The following is a 17407-nucleotide window of genomic DNA, read 5'->3' as shown; positions in this document are numbered from 1 at the left end:
TTATTTTTTTGAAGAACAACACATACAATTGTTACTCCTAGTTAACGTAAAAAAATGGCCAATGGTATTCAAATAACCAAATTAATTATGTGACAATTAAATAATTAGATACATTCATAGTTTTAATTAACTATGTAACGTAATTTAAATTGTAAATAGCCATATTGTTTGTGTTTTTGTTTTGGTCGAATTTTTTTTCATGACTTCGCCACATTACTACCTATATCGCCTTGCTAATTGTCGAGGTGATTACAATGTATACGAACTAAGAAACAAGCAGACAAATATTAAATTAATAAAAATAAATAACTTATTTATTTGTTGCACATAAAACTGTAAATACTTAGGTATAAAAAAATTCATTAGGCACTTTTGTTTTCATTACGAATTGGATTTTTTTTTACATTACTATTTTTTTTACAATGACATTAAATTGCCAAAAAATAGTAAATCTTTTGTATGCGAAAGCGTGATTATTTCATTCTAATGAGAATTAATGATTAGAATATAATTAAACAATTAAAGGTGAAAGGTGATTGTCACATGGCTGATTGTCAATAGCATTATTTATAAAAAATTATAATGTAGTACATCATTAAAATTTGACCTTTTAAATGTGTTTATACTGAAAAAATATCCTAGTTGAAAGCTCATTGATATGACAAGAAAAAAATTCATGTAGTTTAATTGATTATTATTAGATACCTATAGATCTAATTCCCTGTTATTAAACCTAAAACATACATACTTAAAGGGCTCTAAAGAAAATGGATGAATAATGAATTCTAGAAATGGATTCTAAAAACAATATGTTAATAGAAACTTTAAAGAAACAATAATCGTTAGATACGATGATGATATAGGTTCATGGATAAGAAACCCGAGTATTTTAAAATATAGAAACAATAACAGATTTCAACTTAGGTATTATCAGGATTTTGATTACCCAATAAGCATTATAATAAAAACTAACTTAATCTAGGTATAACAATTCAAGCGGCTGTCGATAATAATTTTAACCTTCCACAGATTTCTATAAACCTTATTATATCATTTATGCTAAAGCCATATTTTTTGTATCGACCTCAGATGGCAAAAAATTGTCAATGTCATATCCAATCATGCGTCAAATATTGGTGCAATGGTCGAAAAAACCGTATAATCTGAGTAAGAAGCGAGAAATCAGCGGTTACTAAATCTTTTCTATATCCAATCGATGTTATATTTATGAAATAATTAGCAATGTTTTGATTCGTTCTAATTTGATTGAAATACGACCAATTTGTTGGGGGAACTAATCGTTCACCCTTCTTTATGATGTTGTAGAAATATTTTGAATTAACTTTATAGGATTTAAAATTGATGTTTTGTCTTCTGTTGATTTGGTCATTTTGTTTGCAAACATGCAATGAGACCGATCGAGCTGTATATGATGCGATAGTCACTATGATGCTAGCACCCACTAAGAAAGGATTTTGATAAATACTGTCCACAAGAAGATAAAATATAGTGGATGAAATAGGGGATTCAATTTTTATCTAGTAATGATAATATAACTTTTTAATCTACGAGAGAATTCTGAATAATATAGAGCAGAAGATAAAAAGGAAGGTTATGAAACCTTTCCTACCTCACTGTTGTAAAAAAATTTAAACTACCACAAGTTTAAACATTCTGATCTACAAATGACTACCACATGTTCCTCCGATGTTGTAAGCTCTTGCTAGATGATCCAATACCACTCCTAGAATTAAACTAATTGATGTAAAAACTAATTGAAACGTTGCATTAGCATATAGGTAGATGCAATATCTCAATTCGACGTTTGGCCACAGTATATATAGAAATACAGTAAAAAACAACAAAAAATGCACCTCCTGGGCAAATAAAAACCACATTGCTAGCTAAATCTTGATACATTGCAGTATTCAAATCAAGGAATTCTGTTTTGGTCACATGTAAATGAGATAATTATGTGTGTATGCACTTGGATCTGAGTTAAATTCAATCTTCCTTTGCGATAGTTTAATGATGTTATTTGCTGGTTGGTTGATAAAAAGTAGATACGAATATATAAGAGGTTTTTACGAAATCTGTTTCTGTAGTTAGGTGCAAATTTTTTGCATAAATTTGTTGTTTTTTATGTATATGATATGCATTATAAATATTAGTTTCGAACGTGTTTCCCAAGTGGGAACAGATGTTATGAAACTATATTGATTACAATTCTGTCTCTAATTCAATTTGTACTATAACAGGTAAAAACACGCCCATTAATTTAATTGATTTTATGTATGATACGTGAGATCAATTTCTAATCATCACATAACTTCTAGATCGCATTCATAAATTTATAGATCGTAAAACAATACAATAAATATTAAGTAACTCTTGCCCTTTGTTTCAAACCGGTCTTTAAAAAACTAAAAAACAAAATGCTATCTCTATCACACTTATCATACGTTAGGACATAGATTAAAAATCATTTAGACACGACAGAATAATATTATACCGACAGTTCGAAAATTTAAATTTCGAACGCCACGAGCGGGAAGCACGTGTCAAATGAAAAACGTTATTATAAAGTAACCGTTTTCCGCCACTTTGGCGTAAAGAAGCCAGCGACCAAGACCCACTTCAAAACCTACGAAATCTTGCAATTGTGATATACAAATTTAGCGCTTAGTCCAAGGAGTTAAGATTCAAATTAACGACGCAAAGCTGACTTTTTTTACTTGCAATGATAGTTTTTTCCGCTTTTGTCACCCAAGCGACAGATAAAAAGTTTGAAATCGTGCTCCCGAATAAAAAAACCGTTTAATATTGGCATTGAACACGTAGCGCGGATTTGGGCGTAGAAATTGCTTTTAAAGCATTAATTTTGGTTGCTAGTTGTAATAACATTGCTACGTCTTCGTTTTTTTAACGGGTCACGAAACTCTTATTTTGATTGCTCGAAGAACATTAGTACATTGCTAAGGCTAGACTAGCGGTTGATGTAATCGATTTGGCTATAGACTTGAATAGAGCGCCTACGGTATATTTATTAGACATGACAGGTAGACCAATAATTACATTACGTAGGTGTGATAAACTTATTTAAGAAAATATAGAAAAGAAAAATATATTTGTAAACTATACATCGTTATTTTACATTCTTGGAGTAATCCAATGAATGAAAGTTTTTATCGAACGAAACTGATGAAAAATTGTGATAAAATTCAATTTAAAGAACACGCAGAGGAAATTATTAACACTACACAATATTGGATGGATCGCGTCGTCAGTTTGGGTTCCAGGATCCATTAAGATTTCCGCCCGGTGTCCTGAGATGCGCGGGAGCATCTATATTACTTTATCACCAAACAATATAAGCGTCAAATTTGAGCAAGAAATTTTACACTCTAATCCCTAGGCTATAAGGGTTGTTATTGCGCAATGCATTTTTACAAGTAGTATCGCTGACATTAAACCAATATTGATTTTATAACCAACAGCTTATAGCTCAATTTTGTTTGCTGTAGGTACTCCCGATAATTGTGCGGCGAACGTATTAAGCCCTGTGGGTGCAATTTTGACACTTAACAACACATTTATAAGGTCCCAATTTACTTGCAAACGATGTAAATTTCGCAGAATCCGTTCAGGTTGTTTGGTATCACTCATTTTTATAGTGGTTTCGAGATAATGGTATTGATTTACCACTACAGGGGTATCTTTAGAAATCTGTAATACTTTGTACGTAATATTCTGATCCCAGGGCTATGTTGTTTCACGTTCAATGCAAATTTCACTTGAGCACGCATTATGTGAGCTATTTAGTTGGTTGAACAAAATGTCAGGTTATTACTTCACCATATTTTATTAATTTTTTTATTAGATGATCAAGCAAACAAATATTATTATGTATTTTGTATACTTACAAAGCAAACAAAATATTTGAAATATAACAACGAAAGAAAATTAATAAATACGTAACCTTAAACTAAATCGGTTGTTTTATCTTTTATTGTATTTAGAGCGATTTTTTTAGACTCAATATTATTATCAATTAAGATAAATAGATGTTATTTGGAATTCATTACGATGATAATACAAATGTAAGCAATTGTAAAAAAATGTCTGTATTTTTTGTAGATAATATGAGAAAATGATTTTATTTTATTTATAAGCACTACGTATTTTATTTTGATCTCTGTATATTTATGTGTATATTATTGTGTATTTAGTATTTATATACCTACATACAGAAAAATACAATGTTTATACTTAAAAAAAAATATAATGTGGTTTGCAGATTTTTTTTCTGTGCCGTATCTATTTTTTTAAACTATGACACTTGTTACGACGTAAGAGACAGGTGGTACAAATAAACAGCCGTTTATTCCACACACGTATTAACGACGGTTGACGCTAAACTACTGTTAAATAATTACTGTTACAATTGAAACTTAATAAAAACATTAATGTTTTTATAGCTTTTAAAGTGCATATTTTTACCCTATTTTAAACAATAATATGTACATGTGTATTAATAACATAAATTAATAAAATTATTAGTTTAGAACGTGTTTCATAACTGATAGTTAGGTGTTATTAAATATGAACTTTTCAATAGATGCTAATTATTTTTACGTATTTTATTTACCATTTTATTTGTCCGTCAATCGATTCTAATCACTAAAACTACAAAAACATCCTCTTATTAGGTAGGTACCTATTCTGTATCTGTTAAGGTTACGTTCTTGACCAATTTGTTATTTAAAATTTTTATTATAAACTTATTCTAATGCATCTCTCCCCTGGGAAGACTCTCATGCCACCTGGCCTTAAATTTTCTAGCATAAAATTATAAACGTCTGTCGGTCATTCAATTCATCCCCTATTATACACCCCCTAAACAGATGCAAAGGATCAAAACTAAAGCTAATATAGAAATCGATAAATCAAAACACAATACGTTGCACAACTAAAGGAAATCACCCAAAAAAAGTTTCCGTGGATGCGTAAAAATCTTTCCCACGAGGCCTTAAGGGACTTCGTCAAACGAAAAACAGCTGTATGCCTATGAATTGGGGTCTATTTTCTATTGAGTTAGCGTAAACTTGAATGGGATACACAATTTTATAACGTGCTGATGTTGAGAGCTTTATTCTGTTAGGATAAGGTTGATTTTTGCTTGTGTTGTGTTCAGATTTCAAGTGTCACCTGCAGGGTCGTGAGACAGGTCATAACATCCCTCTTAGAGCATCCTGTTCAAATTTCAAAGAAATTTCGCGTGATTTTTAAACGAATTTTGTGATGTTACGCAATTTAATGTGCGGAAATAGAGTTTTAAAGCCATAGATTGCACAGGAATAAATCACATGGGATTAATTTTGACTTGACTATTTAAGAGGCGGATATATTTGTTTGTTGTATACACAACACAGAATTTAAGAATGCACTTTATCGTTGAAATTGTATTTCTATTGTGGTGACAACCTCGATATTAATTTTCTTTTAAATTACCTAGGTACTTTTATATTTAAAAAATAGTTAAGTACCTACTTGTCTTCTACATATTGTTAATAGTATACGAGGTATACTTACATTTATATATTTTTTTATTTATTTCATTCATATAAAAATATAAATGAAATAAATAAAAAAATACCTGTTGTACCTGCTATTAATATACCTAAAAAAATAATTGGTTCATTTATATAATGTACCGAATTCAATCAACTACAACGTTAATTTTAATTATTTAGGTTTTATGAATAATAAATTGTTTCATTATAAAGTTAACAGGTATCTAGTGTAATAATAGTATGATAGAAATTTCAATTAATTCTTAATCTTTTCATTGTTACCTATCATACAAGTTTCTCTAAAAATTAAACAATATATTCACAGCTCATAAAGCTAAATATACCTATTTGTTTGATTTTACGCGATGTTTGAGTATAAATCGCGTTTAAAATCCGTGAAAAAACTTTTAATTTCTAAATCTAAATACGGTAATGAATCTCATGTTATATCAAAAATCTTGACAAAAAATCACACTGACCTTCTGTTCAACTTTTTACTTGCATTTTTAAGATGGGCTTTTTTGTAAAAAGTTAGTATTTGAGCAAAGTAAGGCTTCAAACAGGTGTTATATATATGGGTCATATGGTCATCTGGTCAATTGGACCACCAGGAATCGGATGAACAATTTCATGGGAGAATAGCTTTTGCTGGAAGCCTGAGCTTTACTGAAATGTATCATAAACTGTCCATCTGTTACGGAGATTTTGCATATTTTTAAGCAATTAGATATGCGACATCCTTTTTATTACATGAGGCTGATTCTTTGGCTTCTCATGAGTTTATGATTCACCTGCATTTTATAAATTATTAACAATTAAGTATTAAAAATATTTTAATTAAAATACAAGTTATAGTTAAATCATTTTCCCAAATACTTTATTTAAGTATAAGAAAATGATCTAATGTAACAAATTCTAATGAATTAATTATCAACGTGGTAAAAAACAGATGTATTTTTAATTTTTAAATACATTCCCTAGCTCTAATGTGAAGCTTCACAAGCAAAACGAATTATTCGTACAACCTTAAGTATATAAAAAGTATAATTCTCCATGTAAAATGATACTAAAACAGCATCAAAAGCTTTTCCAAGCAATCTGAAGTGAAACAGATCACGATAATCCCGTACCCACTATATCATTTAAATTTTCTCCAGATAAACGTCTTGTCCGAGTTTATCTATGCTAATTGAGGGTAGTAATTTATTATTTTGTGCCCTAACCTTAGGAAATGTTATAGTTTTGTATTTAGATTTCGTAAGTGTGCTTTGGAATATATTATATGTATAATATGACGTATTTGGCGTTCTGCCTCGATAAAAAAGCTATCTAATACCGAAAGAATTTTTCAAATCGGACAATCGTTCCTGAGATTAGCGCGTTCAAACAAACAAACTCTTCAGCTTTATAATATAAGTATAGATATTAGGATACATATTATGTGATGTTCGTTAGATTATTAATTTTATAAATGACTATTGAGCTTTTTAAATACAACTGAACTTTATTTAATTGTATTTCGCAAAACTAGTGACGCGTTGAAGTCTTAATAATATTATCACTACATAGTATAAAACAAAGTCGCTTTCTCTGTCCCTATGTCCCTTTGTATGCTTAAATCTTTAAAACTACGCAACGGATTTTGATGCGGTTTTTTTAATAGATAGAGTGATTCAAGAGGAAGGTTTTAGTATATAATTTATTAGGCTTTAGACAAAGCGGGCGAAGCCGCGGGCGGTAAGCTAGTCATCAAATAAAAAAGCAATGTTTTCAAATGAATGTTCATGCAATTTATCCTTAAATCTCTTAACTCTGAAGAACACAACTAAATAAGTTCATAAGAATGTAATTATTCACCTAAAACTCAAACAGTACGTGTCATCGATTCCACTTCACCCCAAAATCATAATTTATAGTTGAAACTAACCCTTGGCATAATTAATTTCTCCCAAATGGCAAGTGCAGGTTAGAACCAAACCACCTAGTCATGTTTAGGGTACGAATTTATTACTGTGGGGTAACTATTTTTTGTTAGACGTGACACCTAAAAACTTTACGGGTTTAAAACGTGATTTTTTTCATTTCATTATCAAATTCAAATTATATTTATTTGCAAGAATGTAGTTACAAATAATTATAGATGTTAATATTATCATACTGTATACGTTGGAACTTAGTTTGTAGACTGACCGTGGCCTTGAAGTGTTTTATATTATTTAAAAAAAGTTACAGACCATAACTAATACCTACTACTTATTTATCATATTATGTACATATCTTTACGACTGGGTGGCTAAAAATAAAATATATTATTAAACTTTATAACGTTTTTGTTGATACATAGTGGATTGATGGAAAAGAACATTAATTTAAAACGTTGTAAGTAATATATAATTATATACGTTTACCAACTCGGTTATGAGAAAATGGAAAAAAAATATTTTATCTTACACTAAAAATAGACAGTTTTACGATTTCATGATTGTCGACATTTCTATAACGTCTCATAAAATGTAACCAAACTAAATATAAACTTTACATCTGTATGTGGAAAAGTAAAAAAAAGAACGTCTATTTTTTCCCATTAGCAAGTGGATAAACAATATATTTTATAAGTTACGTAACATCCAACTGACGTAGAATGGATGCGCTCGCGCCGCGGCCGGTCCCAAATATTACCATCGATCTTGGCATTGAATGTTACAAGGTCACTCCGGAATGTGACGTCATCGTGCGTCCGCGCAGCTCAAACGATCATAAAAATTAAAAACTAGAAGCCAGTATCTAGTACTGATTTAAATCGGTTAAAAATAGGATGAACTTAATTATGAGGAAATATTAAAAAAAAAACTTTTAAACGCTTGTAAAAGCTCGATCGATTTTAAGGAAAAGTTACCTAGTTACACAGAAGAAATACCTATAACTTATTATATAGATTAATAAATATAAAATAATGATAGTGAAAATCTACGAATAGATTTCTATATAATATTATCTTTAAGAGTACTTATGTACTGTAACTGTATGTTATGGGCATAGATACCTGCTTATAAACTTGCACTATGAAACGCTCCGAGTAGCTATACTAAATAAAAATTACTATACTAATTAATTTATAGGCTTTGGCTAGTTTTTTTGCTTTTCACGCTACGTAATTAGGTATATTATATTTAAATATATTGTGCATAAATTTCCAATATAATTGGATATGTTAATTTTATATTACGGTTCAGGAATGTCATTTTTTTATACACACGAGACAATAAAACTAGCTTAAAATAAGCTATGACCTAGGTTTTTTACATTTGTTAAACTAGGACATACAAAGAAGCATTCAAAAGAGGAATAGCATTAAATAACTATTAATATTGTTTTCTACAACCCGTACGAATTAACTTGAGACGTTATTTTCAATGTAATATTATAAGTACCAAAATAAATAAATTAATAATGGAATATAATTCAAACTAAATAAGTACCAGTTTTACTTATTTTGGATAGTAATATTTTTAAAGAAAAACAAATATATCACACTAGCTACACTCCGCGGTTTCACCCGCGTGGCTACGCTCCTGTTGGTCTTAGCGTGATGATATGTAGCTTATATAGCCTTCCTCGATGAATGGGCTATCTAACGCCGAAAGAATTTTTCAAATCGGTACAAACAAACAAAATCTTCAGCTTTATAATATTAGTATAGATATGTCGCACTCCAGTCGAGTCTCAAGTTAACTCGTGTGGGTTATACAGTCGACCAAGACGATTAATTTACGACATAGGTACCCCAGAAATAACAAACTTAATTACTTAAGTTGTAAATATAAATGAATAATTGTTACGAAGGTATGACAAACAATGCGACAATGTGACCATAAGATAATATTATACCATGTGACGTTTCGGTTAGAGATATTTTGTATTGTAAATGATTTACTGCAAGTTGGCAACCCTATTTTATTCATTAGCGTCATTTGCGAAGTTTTGTCTTGAATGACGGAGGGTAATTATTTAAAAAAACCATGTTCCATGTCTCGATAGAGACAATAATGAAGAAATCATTATATTTGTATGATTAATTTAAATTTTTTGGCAATTTTATGAACCACATAGGATAACAAAGAGTCGATTTTTAACCAAGAGCACCGTGCTATTTTTAAAAAAGATTGTAAACTAAAGTTCATCGTTACTAAAATCAAATAAATATTACATGGAGCAACATAGGGCTGTCACTCGTAGTTACTTCTTTTAATATGCTAGATTATTAACTTGTTCCGTACCTAATGTATTTAAATTATTAGTAAAATATACACTTGAATAATGTAAATAGGCATAGGCACATTACATAATTTAAACACTTATCTAGATACAAAGACTCGAAAATAAATAAATTGAAGACTAACATGGAAATTATACCTAAATAAGGCAATTAAAATTATTAATAACGTCATTAAAATATTTATGCTAGACAAAATTATTCAAAAAGTTGCAAATCGTTGACCATGACTCTTTCTTGACCGAGACCTCTTAGACGAAAAATGGAGTATTTGAATTTTTTCGTCCGTTGCAATAAAGAAATTATGAAATCATTATTTTTAATCAAGGTCTGACTAGGAAATAAATAATCTCGTTTAACAATGACTGAGTACTAATATTATAGTTTTGGAATATTTTTTGTTCCTAACGTATTAAAAAAAGTCCACTTGGTACATTTTGATACTAAAATATGATCAAAAATTGGAGAGAATCCCTTTTTTTGTTTCTATAAATACTACTTAACCAATAATGTATACGATAATACGAAAACTATTACTGAAACTGAACTGAGAAAGGCACACAAGTTCTATAACAAATATGGCCAATGCCCCAAAACACGATACATGCTCAGATTTTATTGAGAAACAACCGAGAAACGCCGTGCTTCGCCCGAGGCGTCCGTCAAAATAATTATATCAAGAAAATAAAGATAGTTGTATCGCGTGACTGTACACCGATTAGAGTAATTTCGTTACATCCCAAAATGGTGCATTATTACACTTATAAAAAAATAATAAAACACTATACATTATAAAAATACTTGACGTTAGACTGTCTTATAACTAAGCGGTTGGTACCCCTGCAAAGCTGTAACTCGCAAACTTCGCGAACACATATTTTGATTCGGTTTTATTACTCCTTTGTAAGGTAATATTATGATTAGATTTCTTTGTATGTATACCAATATTTCCGTTCGATAATACATATCTTTAAATAAGTACTAGTTTCGATTTCTAAAGGTTATGATAATTGCACTACTTCTCACTAATTGCAGACAATATAATAACAAACAATTTGTTTTTAACTTTGATACAACATCAAATTATTAGCTGTAGGCAAACAATTTTATTCAATCACTTCCTAAAATCTACTCCACCCTTATCTCTAATACTTAAAGATCAATTTCAAACATCAGTGATTTTATCAATGCCTAATATTTTTGTTAAAAATTCAAGTATGTCCGTAGTTATGATGACGCAATAACTAACACGCTAGTAATGGTTGGTGTCAATCAAAATTACAGAGTGTATCCATATAATTTCAGTTGGCAATACCATGGCCAATGGAAAATCTTCCTTATTACTATTGAGGTAAGATGTTCTTGTAAAGTTTAGGCTGTATTTCAACTTTTTGACTGTTTCTACGAAACGGCTAAGTTCATGAAGGGGGGAGGTGACTGTAATTACATCGCGTTTCGGCTCGAATTTTCAATATTTAATTCCTTTAAATTTATTCTCATTCCGAAAATAGATAATGATTAGCAATTTTTTTTACTAACAGCAATGAATAAATTCATCACGGCTTTGTGTAATGAAGGCTACAGAAACTGAAATAATATCTACATTCAACAATTTAACATTGATTAGAAATTTCGAAATAGCACAGAATAAATATACAAAGTCGTAAAAGACCTACCTGATTCTAAAACATATTTCCTGTTGTGACAAATTTATAAAAATGTGGAATAATAAACAAATTAAATCACTAATGACATTTAATATGTATCAAGGAGTCAATGAACTTATAAAAAGTTGTTTAATTCATTGAGATAATATTAATATGGAGCAGACACCACGAACAAAATCTGTGCGCCAAGCGCGGCGGCGCGGGGCGCGCGAATGACGGCTAGACAGTCATAGATTATGCGATGTCACTGACTCACCGCTATAGAAGCGACACTTTGTTTTATTCTGTCTATTTTATTGGGTGCCACTCCTTACATGCACGTTGACTTGAAATTTTCTTTGTACTTACTTAATATTTATTTTAGGTATAAACTGACTTTACTACGCGGGGCTAACAATATCTGGCATATAATATAGTATGATGTAAATAGTAACGTTTTAGGTTCAGTCAGGGCTATGGGAAGTTTTATTCCTTACAAATTGAGCCTTTTTTAGAAAAAAAAATAATTTTTCCCTTTCTTCACGGCCCAGACATGGAAACCTTGAATAGAAAAAATATTAATTACTTAATATCTCTGAACTAGCGGTCCGCCCCGGCTTCGCCCGTGGCACATATTTCGCAATAAAAAGTAGCCTATGTTCTTTCTCAGGGTCTTAAGATTGTCTGTGCCAAAGGAGAATGCCCATGAAAGTATGGACCACAGTACAGTGTTGCGTCAATGCCAGAGTGGTTTTGGAGGGTTCTTCGATATTCAAAAGATTTTTACCAATTAATTTTTTTGTGATAAAAACAGGGGTTTTCAAGATATTGAGAAAAATGTGAAATAACCTCAAGACTTAAATAACCCCGATTTAGTTAGGTTTATGTGTGATTTAGGTAACATTTTATCGTCCAAAGGTTATTTTTCGATTAACATATATTTTAATCTATGCGTAGAGCTTATCCTTTCAGACAAAGTCTATCTGTTCATCGGCTAGTGTAGGTAGGCACCAGAAATCTTCCGGGACGGATTTCAAGAAAACCTAAATATATACTTAAAAAATGCCAATTGAGTTTTTATTCGGTTTACATGTTGTTGTTGTTGTTGTTGTTTGAATCATTTTTTCACTACATATTCGAAGAAAGAAACAAATAAGAAATAACTGGTTACCTACCAAGCTATGTCATAATAATATTTTTTTTTATATATATACATATTTATATTATTTTACTTCACTATCTTTGTTAAAACAACCTACAGTGTATAAACAATACCTTAAAGAGTGATTTTAATTGATTTTTTTTGTAATTCAATGAAAACAATAATCGATATTAATACATTTAGCTATTTACCATAGTAAATGTAATAAGTTACCGCTTGGTTACCGTAATGGACACTAAATCTATAATAACGGATCTAAACAATAACATGTCTTATTAGATTTTACAAAACATTCCCTGTTCAAAATATATTTTCCGATGGTAAGAAGGCCTCTAAATTGCCGAGATTTTTTTAAATAGTATTGTTGTCTTGATGCATGAGAAAAACCAGTACCAAAAATGGGCATTCTCCTTTCATCAAAATCGGTCCAGTAGTTTATGAGCCTATTAATTACAAACAAACAAACAAACAAAGTTTTCCTCTTTATAATATTAGTGCAGATAAATAAATAATAATTCAATTATACGTTCAAGTCAGTAGCTTATACAATATCAATTAAAAACTTGATTAAAATCAATTAACAAAAAAAAATTGGTGATTGAGTAATTGATTTTCATATTTCATGATTTCACCTTTTTTCAATTAACAACCAGTCTATGCTTTTCTAAATATGTAAAATTATTATTTTATACTATAAAAATATACGCCAGCAATTATTACTAACAACACTTATTTCATGCCCAATGTCATATCTTACATTTTTAATCTATGACAAAATGTCGCCCGCCAAAAATTTTGCTCTAACTAAGTTTTAAAAATTATTATCTAGTTACTAAACTGATGAAAAGTTATTCCTTTGCACTTTTCCGTATTCTTTGTATTATTTGTGCAATATCGTAACACACACGTAGGCATATTTGATGCGTTTCACTTTAAAACAAATAAAAAATGAGCGTGACGTTCGCGCCAATGAGCGAGCAAGCGACTGAGTGCAGTTACGCCACATGACGTATGTTGAGTGGAACATAAGTGATGTAGGCGGTATCGTCTCCATATTAATATTATCTCAATGGTTTAATTAGATTAATATAACTGATACAGATACACAAAAAAATATTCAAATGACAAGTCTGGTGCACGTTGACATTGAACGCTTGTAGCGACAGATTATAAAATCAACAGATAAAAACGATTTGTTTTGAATCAATAGTCGAGGAAATCTCACCACGTGCGTTGACATAATTTAATAGTCTTGTGTAACTGATACACACTGCACTTTTATTACGCATGTTTATTTTACGATAAAAAATTTCAGAATAATTTGTGTCTTTTAATTTTTAAACTTAACATCTTAGATTAAGGATTGACCATTCCTTAATCTAAGCTTAACATTATATTATGAAGACATTGGTGTTACACAAATAGCATAATGATAATATGTATATTCTTTTTATCAATATTAATAACTCTTTCGAGTTTTACATAACGCTAATAAATCTAAGCTTTCCATTGCTACTCACATGCTCGTAACTAATCAAATCAATAGATAAAAAAACTTGATCTGTTTCGCGCGCAAATCGGTTGCGCTCGGCGTCCGTCGAGAAGCCGAATTGGATTCAAGGCCGCATTCCAATTTCAAACCATTGTCAATGTCACCATTCAGCGCACATGATAGATGTTGCTTTTGGCGCGTAAACGTATTTTTTTTTAAAAACGTTTCGTAATAATTCTAATTATAACAATAAACAAAATGGCAGGAGAAATTTCCCACGCAAAATAAAATCGTGCCTCAAAGTAAAGATCGTAATAAATATGGATGATGCATAAAGGCTATATTGTTAACACTATCATCGACATATTATTTTTTGTTTCGCGTATTTTTGACACAATTCGAGAAGTCGACCCAAAAATCAGAAATTTAAATGTTACAAAACAAAGGAAGAATTCAGATTTGTGGTAATTCAGAACATCAATTTTGAAGGTTGATTTTCATTTGAATTTCATATACTCAAGGATTCTTGAGTACAAGGCGAATTTTATAACTTATGAATTATTATATTTTATATGAACTTATTTCATCTGAGTAGTGTTTCCATAGAAACTGTTATCTCTGATATAAGGCCGCCTGTCCACCTGCAAGAAAACTTCCGCGAGAAATGTCCGACAGTCTGTCCATGCAAGTCAACTTGCAAGTCTAATTCCGCGTTTCCACCTGCAAGTAGACTTGCAAGTTGCTGTCAGACAGACTGTCGGACATTTCTCGCGGAAGTTTTCTTGCAGGTGGAAACGCGTCCTAAGTCTTGTGAGCATTGTTACACAGGTTTTACAGGCTTATTATGACTTTCCATGAAAATACAATTATCTGTCGAATAAGAGCTTTTGGCAGGTTATATGTTTGTTTAGTATCTACCTAAAGATCTTGAAAGTTATCTGTAAGTTTTTATCCGATATTTATTATAGAGACAACTTTAAACTTATCTGCGAAATATCAGGACCATATTTGATGTGATTAATATATTTGCTGATATGATATCGCAGTCTGTTGTTACGTGATTCAGATACCTAAGATCCAATGGTAATTTTAATTTGAATAAATTAATGTTATTTACATTACTAAATAGTGAGAAGATATAAAAAAATGCTTCTAATTAAGATAAGAAGAAGTAAATAAGTCAGAAAGACTCTTCGCTCCATAAGAGACTAAAAATTTCAAGGATAGAAGTTCCTTTTCTATAAAAGCTTCTATGTATATGGGTCGTAAAGTTGATAATGCTTTGCGTATAACCAGTAGTGATTCGCTACTAAATAAATAACAAATCCAAAGTAAATCTTAGTTTACGTTAGTAGAATCACGTCTACATAATATCACGAGTTCCCAAAATGATCGATTCGGGAGTTATCGGAGACCCTGCCACCAAGAGGGGGTCATGGCCTTAGATATCTATTATATTTTTTATAAGAATATAATAAACGTTGTAGATCGTCATCAAGCAACGTAGGAAGTAAGTATGGGCAAAATGTTGTGATAGGTTGTTGATTTTTGGGCATTTTCCTATTATATTTGCGAGAGATTTTATCTCCTTCTTGAGGCACTGGTTTCCTTATAAGCTTTTCAGTCATACATTATAGTAGAGTAAATATTTTTGGCATTTTTATTCTCTTAACATTTAATGATGAAGAGTTAAAATGATCTGAAATGACCAGGGTTACTATCTACAAACCCGATCAACAAAGTTAGATTTAGGGAAATATAAAATTAAAGTGAAGCACGTCAGTGGTTTTAATAAATTCATAAATTTGATGGTAGCAGGAAAACAATAAGCATTAAGTATATTTTAAATTCACATAACCGCATTCATAAATTAAAATTACCTTATAATTAACGATCTTCATACAGATAACCATCGCCCGGAACATAATGTAAGCATCAAAATTCAAGTACTATGAGCGCAGACGTTAGGTATTGTCCTATATAACCTCCAAATGACCTGATGGCTGACCTTGGATGGCAAGGTCCATCCGGAGTCGTTGAGCCTTTCGGTTAGAAAATTGACGAAATCACTTGAACGGTAATTACAAGGGATATTGAGGAGATGGTCCAGGAAATCGGATTGGTAATAATCGAATTTGATATTTTTCGAACTAGCATAGGTACGAGAGACGGATGTAGTCTTTTACGAATTTTGATAAGCTTGTAAACGTCTTCAACAGTATTGCATATTATACTGCTGAAGATGTTAACGAAATTGATGTAAGAAAATATCGATTTTAATTTACTAAAATGTTTAAATCCGTATTAGTTGATTAGGTTGTTTAAAATTAATAAACATCGAAAGGTGTATCTACTAAACTTGAACCTTCTATTATATTATCAAAACATTGATAAAGATGAATGAAATAAAACCTCTAATTAGTCAATTACGAAAGATTACGGCCAGCTAAATTTTTCTCATAAGATATTTATGACCTTATACTTTTGCAGTCAGATTGTCGATTCTTATTAGCCAAATAGGCGATGGAAAGTAGTATATTCGACAACTTCATAATGGCCTTGAATCTGATATTTTCGATCGACAGTCATCACAACTTAAATTATGCCCAAGAGATTTGTTCAAATCTCGAAAAAGTATATTATGAGGAAGCAAAAACGATTACGTAAACAATCTCAGAGTGTACTCGAAGTTCGAACACTGAATTATATTTTAACATTGCTCATGAGTACTCTCGAAATAAAGTGGATATTCAAATTGATTCGAATAATATACCTACACCGTATAATAATGTCTAGTTAGAAATAAGTGTCGAATAAGGAAGTACTCAGCACGAATGCATTAAACAAATTCGTTGCCGAAATAAAGAGTATGATCTGATGATAAAACGCTGTACGCGGAACCACGTTTGCTGCGTGATCTTCACAACGATTATAATAACGAACAATGCTAAGCCGAATATTAAAAATGACGTCAAAGCAGACGAAAACTTCCGAAGCGTTCAAGGATTGTAATGATTAATTTATCTAATTGTAAGTGAGTATCTAACCTTTTCCTCCTGAAGGCTCTGCCCACCGTTTTCCGATAGAGGTGTGGATGGAGCGCTGTATCCCTTCGGTCCCTCGTCGTGCGGCGTCATCTGTCTGTGGACGTCGTTCTCTTGGTCGTTGTGACCTCTCATGTCTTGGAGACCATTCTTAAATTCAGATAATCTTAAAACGGACGGTTTAATTTCTGGTATATCGTCGGGATGCTCGTATCGC

General features: G+C 30.9%; 1 protein-coding gene across 1 annotated transcript in view; it reads right to left on the bottom strand.

The window, feature by feature from the left end:
- The window catches only part of LOC123703384 (zinc finger protein rotund-like), a 93520-nt gene that overhangs the window by 7795 nt on the left and 68318 nt on the right, over positions 1 to 17407 (bottom strand). The gene's annotated exons all lie outside the window — the stretch shown is intronic.

The sequence above is a fragment of the Colias croceus genome, chromosome 26 (assembly GCF_905220415.1).
Source record: "Colias croceus chromosome 26, ilColCroc2.1".
Classification (NCBI taxonomy): domain Eukaryota; kingdom Metazoa; phylum Arthropoda; class Insecta; order Lepidoptera; family Pieridae; genus Colias; species Colias croceus.
The sequence above is the reverse complement of the archived record's forward strand: the minus strand, read 5'-3'. Positions and strand labels throughout refer to the sequence as shown.